Source organism: Macaca nemestrina, chromosome 3 (assembly GCF_043159975.1).
Source record: "Macaca nemestrina isolate mMacNem1 chromosome 3, mMacNem.hap1, whole genome shotgun sequence".
Taxonomy (NCBI): Eukaryota; Metazoa; Chordata; class Mammalia; order Primates; family Cercopithecidae; genus Macaca; species Macaca nemestrina.
In genome coordinates this window covers 124,149,947-124,165,008 of record NC_092127.1, presented here as the reverse complement: position 1 = coordinate 124,165,008, position 15,062 = coordinate 124,149,947, and the positions used below count along the sequence as shown (strand labels likewise).

General features: G+C 35.9%; 1 long non-coding RNA gene across 1 annotated transcript; it reads left to right on the top strand.

Annotated features, from left to right (window-relative positions):
* The first annotated feature begins 9,859 nt into the window (after positions 1-9,859).
* On the top strand, positions 9,860-13,308 carry LOC105463580 (uncharacterized). Its single transcript, XR_976420.3, has 4 exons — positions 9,860-10,461; positions 11,587-11,653; positions 12,361-12,414; positions 12,947-13,308. It is a non-coding gene; the product is annotated as an uncharacterized lncRNA (long non-coding RNA).
* The last annotated feature ends 1,754 nt before the right edge of the window (positions 13,309-15,062 follow it).

Here is a 15,062-nt window from a genome sequence, read left to right as displayed (position 1 = left end):
GCCTTTCTCTAAAATGAATGCACAAAAATATATCTGGGTAGATAACAAGTAAATAAATAATAATAAATCCCCTTTCAATGCTATCCGATCAATTCAGATTTTTCTTTTCCCTATTTTCCAATCTCTAATTATGTTTATTATGTAGGTAATATTAGTGGCTTATAAAAGGTCTTTTCCTATTCCACTTCTTTGTTGCTTTCTCTACCTATTTATTCTATGATTCTGCCTCATGAAATTCTGACAAATAATTTTTTAAAAGGATGGGCAGTGGAAAGGAACTCAATAAGGAAAAAGGACATTCTCTTTCTCTTTATTTAATTAGGTAAAATGACTGGGAAAATTTGTAAGTTAAAATTTGCACCCTTTTAACACATTTACCCTGGTAAATATTCATAGATACCTTCAAAGGCAAATCCAATATTTAAACAGGACTTGCAGATGGTCCTTTTATTGACAATCTGTTACCGGCTAACCCCCTTTCTTTTCGTTCTTTTACTGTGGGCAAGAGAGGAGGAGGGCTTGGCAAGTGCCGCATAACCGATCTTGAAAAATTCCAGAAACGCTGCCAAGCGGAGGCTTATTGGATTCATCAAAGTTCCACCTCTCAAACTATAAGCTGGGGAGGGGGACTTACTATTTATTTCCCTTACTTTCCACATGTCTGTGAATAGTAGCTTCAGAAAGGAATTTCATCTGTTTGCTTTATAACAATATTAATAGCTGTTTACCACAAGAAGATGTTCTTTGCTCAAACCAAAGCAAAAATGTAACCAATTTTAAGTCCCCTGTTAGCACCCCTTTCCCTTGTGAGGATTTTATTTTGACCACTGAGATATGGGAAGAAACTCTTACTTATTCATAATAGGTGAACTTGGAACTCTTCTTATTTCTCACAATGACTTTGATTTCTTAAGAAACTGAGTGTGGGGATGTGGGAATGTGTGTGTCAATGGGCAGGTAAAAATTGTTTTCCATCTCAACACTTAATAAAGGGATATTTTAGCTTCCTTAATGTAGGTCTGTGTTTGTTTACTTCTATGGCTAGTATATCCACTTTATAAATAGGTATCTTCTTTAACTTTGTCCTGCTGACTTCATTTCATTGTCATCTTCTTAATGGTTCTTTGACTTTCTAATTCAGAGAACCCTGATTAACCTTTGCTCTTTTGTATCATCATTCTAAATCCATACCAGTTCTGTTTTGTTTAATGCCAGGATTATTTCAAAATTTTACCGCTGTGTCACCCAGGCTGGAGTGCAGTGGCGAAATCTCGGCCCACGGTAATCTCTGCTTCCCAGGCTCAAGCAATTTTCCACCTCAGGTCCTGAGTAGCTGGGATTACAGGCACATGCCACCATGCCCAGCTAATTTTTTTATCTTTTGTGAAGACAGGGTGTCCTCATATTGCCCAGGCTGGTCTTGAACTCCTGTATGCAAGCAATCCAACTGCCTCGGTCTCCCAAAGTACTAGGATTTGATTTCTCGACCCATGTGTCCAAGGAATTGCAGTGTTTGAATGATAAAGCTCCATCTAATGAAAAACTCCATCCATCTATATTGCAGTTATCTTCACTACCCAAATATCAACCATCCGTCTCTCTTCATACTACTCTAGTCCATATGGCTTCTATTTTCTTTCTTCTTTTTCTCTCAGGTTCATTATATGTTTCTACTTGGCCTTTTTTTTTTTTTTTTTTTTTTTTTTTTTTGAGATGGAGTTTCTCTCTTGTTACCCAGGCTGGAGTGCAATGGCGCAATCTCGGCTCACTGCAATCTCCGCCTCCTGGGTTCAAGTGATTCTCCTGCCTCAGTCTCCTGAGTAGCTGGGATTACAGACATGCGTCACCACTCCCGGCTAATTTTGTATTTTTAGTACAGACGGGGTTTCTCCATATTGGTCAGGCTGGTCTCGAACTCCCGACATCAGGTGATCTACCTGCCTTGGCCTCCCAAAGTGTTGGGATTACGGCATGAGTCACTGCGCCCAACCCTTGGCCTCTTTTATATGTTGCTACTTGGCAAGTTCTTGTCTTCCTCCCTATTCTCACATCATTTCTTTTTTGTGTAGTATCAAATTCTTTAGCACAGAAGAGCTACGTTACAGAGGGCAGGTAGTTTAGCAGGGAGAATCGGATGGATGAGATTTTGATATGTGTAAGGTGTTAGCAGTATTTGTATATTATTAATCTTAGGCTTCATAATAATATCAATAATTAGAGGAAGAGAAATTTACGGTTGCTCTCAATACTAATATTATTAATAATAATGTTTATAATAATAAAAATGTTCTTCAGTTATATTTTCTTCCAAAGGTCTCTCTGATCTTAGTGAACCTTTTGAGAAGCTAACTCTTATTTCTCATTTCAGAGCAATATACTGTTGTTTAGGTAAATAACTTAATTAGTTGCTATCAAAGTATAAATTGTAGAATGATGACTATACTTACCATATTAAATTTTTCCTAGTTAGTCCAGGAATAATTAAATAAATTCTAGGAAACATTGAATAAACTCTAAATGGAAGAATTTTTTATTTATGAGCATTAAAATTAATCTAAAGTTAATGTTCATTGGATTTTAAATGAAAGAAAATTGTATAATAACACTTACAGGCCTCTAAGTACTCTGACAAATCCTCTAAATTGCTAGCCCAGACCTAAAAACATTTAGCTTACACTTAGTTTCCAGTTTCTCCAAATACTTGTTATAAACGTCTGAAGCAGCTTTTCTGTTACAAACTTTAAAAGTCTGTGAATATTAAGCAACTTGTATATGAAAAATAAAAATACACCAATATTAATAGCATTTTATTCCTTAAAATGAATCCTTAACACAGTGTTTTAGTCCAGAAAACTAGCATTTTGATGTAGAAAGTGTTATGAAACTGCAAGCATTTTCTTGTATTGGCCAGTATAGGTCCTAGCTAGTTTGCAATCATTTCCCACTGCAAATGTCTCATGGGGAAATGGCATTCAGTATTCATACATTCCTTCCTCTCCATCCTACCCTGAGGCTACTTCACCATCTTTAGCCACAGGCTCTTTCCCCCATGACAGTTGATCTACTCTCAACCAGTAACACTTCTTGTTGGTCTGCACAATGAATTGTCATCGTTTTTTCAGGGGCCTCTCTTCTTCCATATCAGCAAGGTAGAATATATGATTATTTTCCACTTTTGCTCTGCCTTTTCTAGGCAAACATTTTCTGAAACAAGGCAAGTTGGCCTGGTAAAGTCAGAGAGTGCTGCTGAAGTGACTGCAAAATAAACACTTCCTGTTGAGCGCAGATTTCCATGCATTTTTTTTTTCTTTACTTTTCACTATGAGTTTATTTAGTGGGTACTATTTTACCCTTATTTTGAAATGAAGAAAATTAATACTTAGAGGATGATACTTCTGATCAAATGTAATTCATCAATAAGTAAAGAGACTGGGAAACTTCAGTGGAATTATAATCCTGCCCCATATTACAGGATGAACTCATATATAAATATGATTCATGAACTTGACCTAACCACTTAACTTTTTAATTTTCCCGTTACTGATTTTTTTTTAAAGTAAAGATAACTATCTTTTTTTCTCATTTCACACAGGATCAAACTGACTCCAAAATATAATGTGTAAACATCTATCAAATGTAAAATATTTGCACACATGGTCATTTAGACATCTGTGTCTCTTTGCTACTATCCCACTGTTGCATTTTATCCACAGAATTTACTCTTTCTCTTTCTGTCTTAAAGAGAGAGAAAAATAGTTTCTCGCACATATGAAAGCAAGAAAAGTCTTGCATTTTGAATTTGAAGTCATCATAGCAAATAATTTCTAGAACCTTTAAAAATATCCAGAAATCTCTTTCAGCTTCCTTACGATGCCTTCCCACTCTCTTTAAAGTACAAATGATTTGTTACCACAAATCAGACACAGGTACTTTCATTTGAAACAAACTGAATTATTTTACTGAATAATTGTTACTCTTCCATTGGACTTAGGACTAGAGACACAATTATCAGTGAATCATGTTTGCCATCTAATTTTAAAAGCATATATATATATATATATATACACACACACACATAATTAGAAATTAATAAAATACATCCTAAAATTCAGTGCTGTGTTAATCAAGCAGGCATTCATTCAGTCTGGAGTGGGTAGTATAAAATTTGGAGAGAAAGGAGAGAGGAAAGCGAAGGTAAAGGGATCGATATTGAGAGGGAGAATGCAGAATATTTAATAAAAGAGATGTCTTATGACTTAAAGCAACATTGCAAAAAATTGGGTGAATGAACTAGTGAATGAATGATCTATGCATTAAATTAAATGATTAGAAATTTTACTGTACACTTATAGAGAATAGAGGGATTTTAGACAGTTGAAAAGTGAGACACTTTACAAAATTCAGGGATTCAAAAGTCTCAAGCCATGAGAAGATGACTTCCTTATTTTTAGAGGGCTCTTTGAAGAAAGACTTCAAAGTACACATTCTTCAGAACGTTGCTGTTGAGTAAAAACCTGGCCATTTCCCCAGACCTAAGCTGTCTCTTTTGGTTTTTCTGGCTCTGGGCCTACTCCAGGGGTGTGGATATATACTGGACAGATGGTTACATCAACCCCTGGTTGATTATATCTGTTTTAAGGATTGACGAATGGTCAGTTTGACCTTGAAGTTTTGAATGTAGGCATTGCCCTGGACAGAGAAGACAAGTCCATGCTTAAACATTCACTCAGGCATTCATCCATTTATTCATTATTCTTTCACCTGAAATGGAGCAAGCCCTTCTAGTGAAGAGGGACAGTGCTACATTTTTAGTTATATTTCATTTTAGCATACCCTTTCCTTAGAGTGGAAATTTTCACATTAGCTATAAACAGCTTTTTGTAGTCCATATAGAAGACATGGGTAGATACAATGGCTCTTTTTTTTCCCTTCTCTTGCTGTTTATTTATTTATTGACAGAATCCATTATTAGTTGAGACTTTCATGTGGCCTTTCCCCAAATACTGCAGATAAGAGCATGTAATCCAGCCTCGGTCAATCAGACTGTATCATTTTCCTTGGCCTCATTGATTGGTTTAGGAAAAGACAACGTCCCATTTTTTTGCTAGGACAACCCAAGTCCCCCTAGGGCACATTCTCTTGACCTATTATTGGTAAAGAGGTTATTTTACTTTTTGGCTCCCAAAAGCTAATATGAAACTTAAAGTTGTTGTAGTTGTCATTTTTGCTACATGTAGAGAATCTGCCTGAGAAGAAAGCCAACACATGTGAAAGCAGAGACAAGAGACAGAAATATGAATAGGGATACAGTTGTACATATGTACATACATACATATATATACAATATATATATATACACATATATATGTTGAGAAAGAGAGAGAGAGAAAGTCCTGCTCTAGCCATGTAATCTATGCTGAGATTTCACCTTTGTACCTATTTCCATTTTGCTTAATTTAGTTTAAGCTGAATTTCATTCATTGCAAGATTCTTGAAAGATACAACATTTATTATCTACTTTGATAGTAGAAACAAAACTAACTCAACCTTTTTTTCTTTACCAGATAATTATAAGGTTGTAGCATTGTTCTGATATTTAGCATCTTAGAAAAGGAAAATGTAAAATAGCATATTTTTAGTTTTGGTCTCTATGGTTATATTTTGGATCAACATAATTTCAAAATAAATTTGGAAAAATATAGCAGATTTTAACTGGAGTTTGTATTATATTTAGCATATAATTCTTAAAGGGTTTTCCCATGATTGTGAATTTTATGAAATTCTCATCAGTCATTATGATTAGTATTGGGATTAGCAGTTAATAACTGAAACAGTCAAATGTGGAAAAGAACAGCTGTGCTTTAGAAATAAAGATAGTTATGCAAATATTGATTGAAATAACATTACAAAAATTTAAATAATAATGAAAAGTAGGAAAAGCCTGATAATCAAGGAAAGCTGTATGCATTGCTTTAGATCTGTATAAGCTATGCTTATTTTATTTTAGTGGTGGAATTATGACAAAAGAAGAAACAGAAGAAGAAAAACAATCCAATAAAGACCTAGAAAATAAGAAGCAGAGGTTTGAGATCACTCTTAGGAATCTCAAAGTTGCAACACAGCTCTTTGGAAGAACCTGCTCATCACTGACTTATTGAAGTCTATGGCTGGAGTCAGGGGGATCTTAGGTATTGCAAAACCGAAGGCCAAGATGGAGACATAGATTAAGTCAGCAGCGACACAAAGGAGAAACTAATATATGGTGCTGGAGACATTCAGAGTTTAAACAAGAGATAAAATCTACCACTAATGGTAGGATTTTGTTAAACTTTTTCTTGGGTGTGCTTATACCAGGGTCTGAAACCTTAAAATCTTCTGTTTAAAATCTCAATGAACTAACATAAATTTAGGGAGCCAAGATATGTACTCCTATATGAGAAATCAAACACAAAGATTAGGAAAGAAATGTGTAAACCTTTTCAGGGAAGAGTAAGACTAGCCTCTCCTATAATACTGAAAAACAAAGGCAAAGGTGTAAATGGAATAATCTGGCTACAGGGTTTTGTGTTACCAAGGTTGGAAATTCACCCAGCATAGTTCAAAACAGGAATGGGCATTTTTTTTTTTTTTTTTTGCAAATAGCCATTTAGTAAGTATATTAGGGTTTGCAGGCCAGATGATCTATACCTAAACTACTCAAGTTTGAGTTGTGAGAAGGCATAGGTATACATAAATAAATAGGTGTGGTTGCATTCAATAAAGCTTTATTTAAAAAATGTTGCTTTAGTCTGTAGACCCTTAGTAGAGCAAATAAAAATACTCATAAGCGATGTGTCCCAGGTGAAAAATGCATGCCCTAATGGGTGGTATTTGCTCATTTGCTCATTTCCACGGTATGAATACTAGCACTGTGGCTAATTTTAAACTATCAATGGCTGAAAAATTGATTTGAAAAATTCCTGAATAATTAACAATCAGCACTTTGAGCTAATTTCGAACAGTTGTAGGACAATATATGATATGATCCACTTACGGAGGAGTAGATGAGCCCATGTCCTGAGCCTTAGTTTTTCAGGTTTTGCAATCTTACATTATCTTCCCTCCTTCCAGGTTTCCCTGTCCCTGTCGCTCATATCTGCTTACTAGAGTCACAGTCTTAAAAACAATCTTCCTGCAAGCATTTGGCTTAGGCATAGCTCAACCTCAAGAGTTATAAAACATTTATACATCATTTTCTTTTTAATTCAGTGGCTTATTTATGCATATTTCCCTAATATGAGTAATGCCATTTTGAGCAAGCACCTATATTATAAATTATTAATTCAAGAAAGGTAGACACCTAGATATCCGTTGATGAATTTATATTGTAGACTTATAATAAAAATTACCACGTATGATGAAGTATTCACAGTCAAAGGAAACAGTACAAAAGAGAATATGTTCAGGAGGAGACCACAGAATGGGCTGAAAGAGAACATAATTATAAAAGAAATGATGAGAAACAAGCTCGGGCTCCTTTGGGGAGGGATAAAACTCTAGATCCAACTACTCATTATTAGACCATTTTCATAATGAACCTGTTTCAAAAAACAGTCAAAGTGGATATGCACTTGGTGCTAAATGAGTTTAGAAATAAAACAAAGTTGCGAAAGCCTTCTTTTATCCTCTGTCAAATTAGAAAAACCAAGTAGGCCTTTGTACTTGTAATAGTCTATTTGTTTAAATACATAGACAAGTGGCAGGGGAATCATTTAAATGTTTGCAGGCAGTCAACCGCATTAAAGAATCACAAGAAAACAGGCTGAACTCCGTAGTCAAACTGCTAACTTTATTCTAATTAATAACCCTAAATTGTGGAGCTGTTCATGGATTGCTTACATTTGGGATATATGAATGTTGAAGTTAGAGGCTGAAATTCGAGGTAAAATAAAATAAAACCATCAGCATATGTGAAATTTTTGGTAATCCTTATACCAGTAAAAGGAGATTGTACATTTTTTGAGATTTAAAAGATTTGATCATAGGAATAGTGTGTACCAACCAAAATGCTCTTATTTCATAGTTATTTCACAGTCTTGTATTCACATTCATTTAACTCTCACTAATCTGTCAGGGACTCTCATCCTTGTTGTGCATCCAGCATGTGCATCTCCTTAAAGGTTATTTATAGATGTGAGATACAAGCATGGGGAATATAGTCCACAAAAATCACTGTTTAGTTTTTAAAAAATGTGTTAAATCCTTCATATTTAGGTAACAAAACTCAGCTCTTGTCCTCCAGAAACTTACAGTTTCTACCCCCATTTTCTCTGCTTCACTTTCCTGGGAGGATCTTGCTGCAAAGTTTAATGAGATAAGTATGGGTTATTATAAAGCAGATTGGAATTTTAAATGACAAATAGTAGTAACCCTTAAGTGCAGGTAAGATACAAACCTCCCCCATCCCACTTTCAGAGGTTCTGCCTTATCAGAGTCCCTGACCCACAGTGAGAAATTAATACACATATTTTTGAATAAATTTTGAATAAGCTATTGGGGATTTAAGTAAACAAGAAATTATCCTATAGTGAGAGAAGATTTGTAACACGTGGTGAGAGGTACAAAGTAGCATACCCCAGATCATGGGTTTTTTATGACTCCCTTTCCCGTGCTCTTTCTCTTTCTCCACACCAGGGATGAGCTGATTTGAGTAATTTTATATAGAGTTGGTAAATGTCAATGAAGGAAGAATGAAAGTAGATAAAGAAAAAGGGTCAAAACAACGAAGTTTTATAAAAAGCAATATTCAATATCTGAAGAGGAAAACTTTACTGTCTTTTTTTTTTTTTTTTAGTGAGACAGAGTCTTGCTCTGTTGCCCAGGCTGGAGTGTAGTGGTGCGATCTTGACTCACTGCGACCTCCACCTCCAGAGTTCAAGCAAGCAATTCTCCGGCCTCCCAGCCTCAGCCTCCTTAGTAGCTGGGATTACAGGTGTGTGCCACCATGCCGGGCTAATTTTTGTATTTTTAGTAGAAATGGGGTTTCACCATGTTGGTCAGGCTAGTCTTGAACTCCTGACCTCATTATCCACCTGCCTCGGCCTCCCAAAGTGCTGGGATTACAGGCGTGAGCTACTGTGCCCAGCCTTTACTGTCTTTTATAGACTATACTGGAGGCCTTTGCTTAGTCCACAAGTCATATCCTTAGCATTCCTCCATGGAGAAGGCTCATGGGCAGCTAACTTTGTTGTGCATGATCCTAGGTCTTTGTCCATTAGTTTACTGGGCCAATGAGACTTTTTCTCCTTGGAATTTGTAATTAGCATTCAAGAATGGTTGGTAAGTCTCTACAACCTGCTGAAAATGGGATATGTATAGACTGCGGACCATGGAGAGCCATCATCAACCATGTAGACTGTCAAGCGGAGAAAGTGGGTCTGCCTGAAGAGAACAAAGCAGATGTGCAGAGAGAAGCAGAGAAAATCAGCAGGGAGACAGCACTCCCAGGTTTCATCAGGCTTTCTCGGTGGTGGTCATGCGGCTTTCCTCAGTCTTTTCATAAGTTCTCTGAGATAACACCTCCTTCTTATGTTAGTTAGCGTTACTTGATTTTTATTAATTGCAAATTTGGTTTTTATTGCAAACTTTTATTACAAACAAAAATGGAACTTAAATTGTTGTTTCGTAAATTTTCTATTTTGCGCCTTTGCCCAAACATTATCATTTCAATAAAATCTAACTTGATCATTACACTGAAAATTTTAATTTTACTCCCCCTGCTGTTATGGGCTGACTTGTGTCCCCCATCCCCCAGGTTTTATATTGATGTCATAATCCCCAGTGCTCCAGAATGTTCTGTACCTGGAGATTAGATCTTTAATGAAATAATTAAGTTAAATTATAGTCATTGGAGTTGGACCCTAATCTAACATAATTGGTATCCTCATAAGAAGAGGATATTTGGACACAGAGGGGTACAAAGAGAAGACTATTATAAAGATACAGAAAGAAGACAGCCATCTGGCTGGGCAGAGTGGCTCATGCCTGTAATCTCAGCACTTTGATAGGCTAAGGCGAGTGAATCACCTGAGGTCAGGAGTTCGAGACCAGCCTGGCCAACATGGCAAAACCCCATCTCTACTAAAAATACAAAAGTTATTCGGGAGCCTGAGGCAGGAGAATCGCTTGAGCCTAGGACACAGAGGTTGCCGTGAGCTGAGATCGCACCACAGCACTCCAGCCTGTGTGACAGAGCGATACTCTGTCAAAAAAAAAAAAAAAAAAGAAAGAAAGAAAAAATGGTAGCCATCTACAAACCTGGGAGAAAGGTCTGGAGCACATCCTTACCTCACAACCATCAGATGAAACCAACCCTGCCAACACCTTGATTGTAGACTGCTATCCTCCAAAACGCTGAGAAAATACATCTCTTTTTCTTTAAGCCATTCAGGCTGGTGTACTTTGTCATGACATCCCTAGCAGGTGAATATACTACTGCCTACACTGATCTCCCTGACCTTGTACTATTGCATTAGTAAATATTCTTCTCATTTTTATCTTTCTCTCATCACTAGAATGTAAATTTATGAGCACAGAGAGTTTTGCCTATTTTGTTCTCTGATATTTTTCTCAGTGCTTTGAACAATGTTAAATACACATATATACACAAATAAGAAATTGTATTAATGCATGATGTTTCCGTACAGATACTAAGTACCACATGAAGAATGGAGATGCTTGTGTCACTCTGGGGAAATCAAGTCAATTTATAAAAATCGTAATTATGTTTTGTTAAAATGAAATGTTGGGACTTCTTTAAAACATGAACTAGGCCGGGCGCGGTGGCTCAAGCCTGTAATCCCAGCACTTTGGGAGGCCGAGGCGGGCGGATCACAAGGTCAGGAGATCGAGACCACAGTGAAACCCCGTCTCTACTAAAAATACAAAAAATTAGCCGGGCGCAGTGGCGGGCGCCTGTAGTCCTAGCTACTCAGGAGGCTGAGGCAGGAGAATGGCGGGAACCCGGGAGGCGGAGCTTGCAGTGAGCCGAGATCGCGCCACTGCACTCCAGCCTGGGCAACACCTGAGACTCCGTCTCAAAAAAAAAAAAAAAAAAAAAAAAAAAAAAAAAAAAAAAAAACATGAACTATACAGCATCCTATAATTCTGTGAAAAGAAATGAATACTCAGTTTTTACCTTTCTGCTAGTAAAAAGACTTTGGCTTTGTAATTTTAAGACCTTCAGTGAAACTCTGTGTATCCAAAGGTGTTTCTTCTGCCTTTCTGTGAAGACTCTAGGGAATATTTGTGTTTCTTCTTGCTTTTAGAAATTTATCAGTGAGTCTTCTACATGTGATTTGGGGATGAAATGAATATGCTTATAATTAAATTCTCAACTTTATTTACAAATATTAATAGTAAGTTAAATATTCTTTTAAGATTTGATAGGAATTAATTTTTTCATGAAGAAAACATTTTAAGGCTATTTGTGAAAAGGAATGACTATTATAGAAAATCCAGTTTTATAAAATTATGTGATTATTACGATATATAAAATCACATCCTCATTGGAGTTCCTTTCTTCCTTTTATTCTGTAAATTTATTAGTTATCAGGCATTCCTTTTAACTTAATCCAAGCTCTATTTGGGAAGAAGTTACAACTTGTGTTGCAAGGTTAGTTCAAATTTTATTATTCATTTTATCCTTGACCTCAGTGGTTAAAACTATTAAGTAAAGTAATGTTAATTGTGGTGGTGTTTTTTTGATTTAGACACTTGTCCACTAGGAATTGGACTGAGACCAATTCATTTCATTCCAGCCACTGAACAGACATCAAGCCGTAATGATTTTTGGTCACTGTTCAAGAGTTTACATTAATATAAAGGGCACACAGGGTAAAACTCAATCATAAATACCACCCTATACATTTAGGTGGACGTTTATGTACTAAACCGTGTGAAGTAATGGGGGAAATTATGAATACATATATTTTAATATTTTGCAACTGAGTATGAAGCATCACTATGAATTTTGTTCTTTTTTTATTGTATAAAATAAGACAGGGCATTTAAAATCTTTAAAAAGAACTAAAAGAAATTACTTGTCTCAATCCACTAATTATTTGATTACCCAATATTCCTCAAGTACTACACAGGAAATATATAACATCTGAAATTGAGTAAGGTATGATCTTGGCCCTGAGGAGGGTTGTGGTTTAGTACAAGAAATGAGATAAGTAAATGGGTAATAAATGGCAAATTTAAGATAATGGATAACACTTATTGAGTACTCACCTGTTCCAGGCAGTCTTCTAAGAGCTTTATATATATTATGCCAACTGAAACTTTTAACCAGACATTGAGGTATGTATTGTTTTATAGATAAGGAGACAAAGTCACAGAAACTGGAAGCAAGTTTGTGAGGTCAGGAAGTTCGTAAGTAAACATGTTGCCATTTGAACTGATGATTTTGGCCCCTGAATTACATGCTTAACCTCAGTAGTTTGCCTTTAGGGTAAACTCCTTAAGAACAATGTAAAAACACAACAAAATGAAAACCCTACAATCTTGTGTAATACTTCACATGAGGCAGAAATCATGTCTGTGTTGGGGAATCCTAGAATATTTCTTGGGAAGGATGCATTTGGAAGGGTCCTTAAAATATTTAATATGCGGACATCTAGATGAGACATCATCTTTGGTAGAGAGACTATGTCTTAGACTGCCTAGCTGATCACCAAATCTTCCTGTACACAGAGGCAGACTACCTTTCTCATCCTCCGTTGTAAACAGGTACAATCATGTGACTGAGTTCTCTACCCACAGGAATGTCTATTGTATATACATTGCAATGTATATAACATATACTGTATCTACAGTAGAAATGTTATAAGAGCTGCATACTTTTAGGCCAGGCCTATACAATTTCTTATGTAGGATTTTTTCCTGCTTTTCCTCCTTATTGCAGATGATCCATAGACCTTAGTTGAAGATGGCAGACCACATTCACAATATGAAAGAGGCGCAGATCCCTGAGTCACAACTTGAAGAAAAGTCAACTACCTACTGGGCAAACCCTTTTTAGGCATTTTTGAATGAGAATAAATGCTTACTGTAGTAAGCTACTGATATTTTCACATTCATGGACTATAACAGTTAGCCTACCTTCACTTATATAGGAAATATAAGAAACAGAGTGTCCTATAAGGAGAATAAATTAAATTTGCCTGTGATCAGTGGTTGGGAAGTGTAATTTGAGGTCATATGAAGCCAATAGAGGTTAAAATTGCATATGGCAAAACTACCCTTAAAATTTCCGATACAGTTCAGTGTATACAACATAGCACAATACAAAATAAAATTTACTTAGCTGAGTATTTAGAGACCTATAGATGATTGTATCAGTCCTTCTCACTCTTGCATTGTCAATGTTTTTCTAGTGTCAATTAATTATTCAACTTCTTCCTTTAGGATATTGATGAAACCATTAACCACTTATTTGTCTGCCCACCTGAACCATATGTTCCACTTCTTTAATGGAGAAGAAACACAATCTTTCTAAAGTGTTTGGCAAGGAGTGTTGGTTATTTCAGCCTAGGTTTCTGCCACTGCCTGAGGCATATTACATAATGTGATTTCATGGAATTGAGAGGCAGTTAATATTCTTAGAAAGAAAACAGGCTTTATCAGCAGAGAACTTGGGCTTGAATTCCAGCTTTTACATTGTTCTAGTTATGTTGTGGACCTTGGGGAATTTACTTTTTTGAACTTCTATTTTCCAATTAGTAAATTGGAGATAAAAATAAAGACATTAATTTTGTTCCAAAGATATGTTTATCTATAATAACTAATTTTTATTGAGCATTTATCATGTTGCATTTTCTAAATCAATTGCTCTTTATATTTTCTATAATTTTCAGGTTTCTGTGCTTTGTAGACATTGTTGGTTTTGATCTGTGCATGTAATACATTCTGTTAAGTATATATAGAATTCCCAACTCAGGAATAGACAGCATTTTGACTTAATTATTTCCTTCTTCTCTCTTTTTATTTTTTACTTGTTTATTTTTTTATGAAACAAAGTCTTGCTCTGTTACCCAGGCTGCAGTACAGTGGCATGATCTCGGTTCACTGCAACCTCTGTCTCCTGGGTTCAAGCGATTCTCCTGCCTCAACCTCCCAAGTAGCTGGGATTACAGGCATGTGGCACCATGCCTGGCTAATTTTTTTATTTTTAGTAGAGACAGGTTTCACCATGTTGACCAGGTTAATTTGCAACTCCTGACTTCAGGTGATCTGCCCACCTTGGCCTCCCACAGTGCTGGGATTCCAAGTGTGAGCCACCTCACCTGGCCCCTTTTTCTATTTTTCCCTTTATTCATATCTCCCTTTTACCATTATACCTACATTCAACACATCTTTAATCTCATTTGCTCCATTTCTGTTAAGGTTAATCAATTACATAAAAATTGTATTTTTAAGTTAATGTGTAAATTACTAACATTTTTAACTTTTCATTTACAGCAAACTTAGTATCTAGTTAAGGAAGGTGCTGTAAACTTCATTTGACAAAGAGAGCAAATGACTTGTCTTATTATGTTCCACATTATTTGGTGACAAAGCTGGGACTAAAAAAAAAACAATTAACAGTTATGGAGCGCTTATCATTTGTCTAGCACTGTTCATATATTAAGTAATTTCCTGCTCATAGCACTTCTGTGAGTTAAGTACTATTATTACCACCAAATCATATACGAGGAAAAGGAGTCACAAGGATGTTTGAGTAGCGTGCCAAGGTCATATAACTACTAAGTGGTTGATATGTATTTGAACTCAAATGTTTGTATGTCTAAACCATTCGAGGATGTGGATTTTCTTAATGTATGATGTTTAGTACGGTGACTATATATAATATCAGTAAAGGAAAGACATTGTTATTGGACTGTTCAGGAATCTCAGAAAGTCAATAACCAAAGTCAATAACCAAATGATCCTGTTATACAACAGTAGAATATTTAGCTAGTAAGGCATAGTAGGCACACACATTGATGTTCGTAAATGCTGTCTTGCATCTACATGCTTAA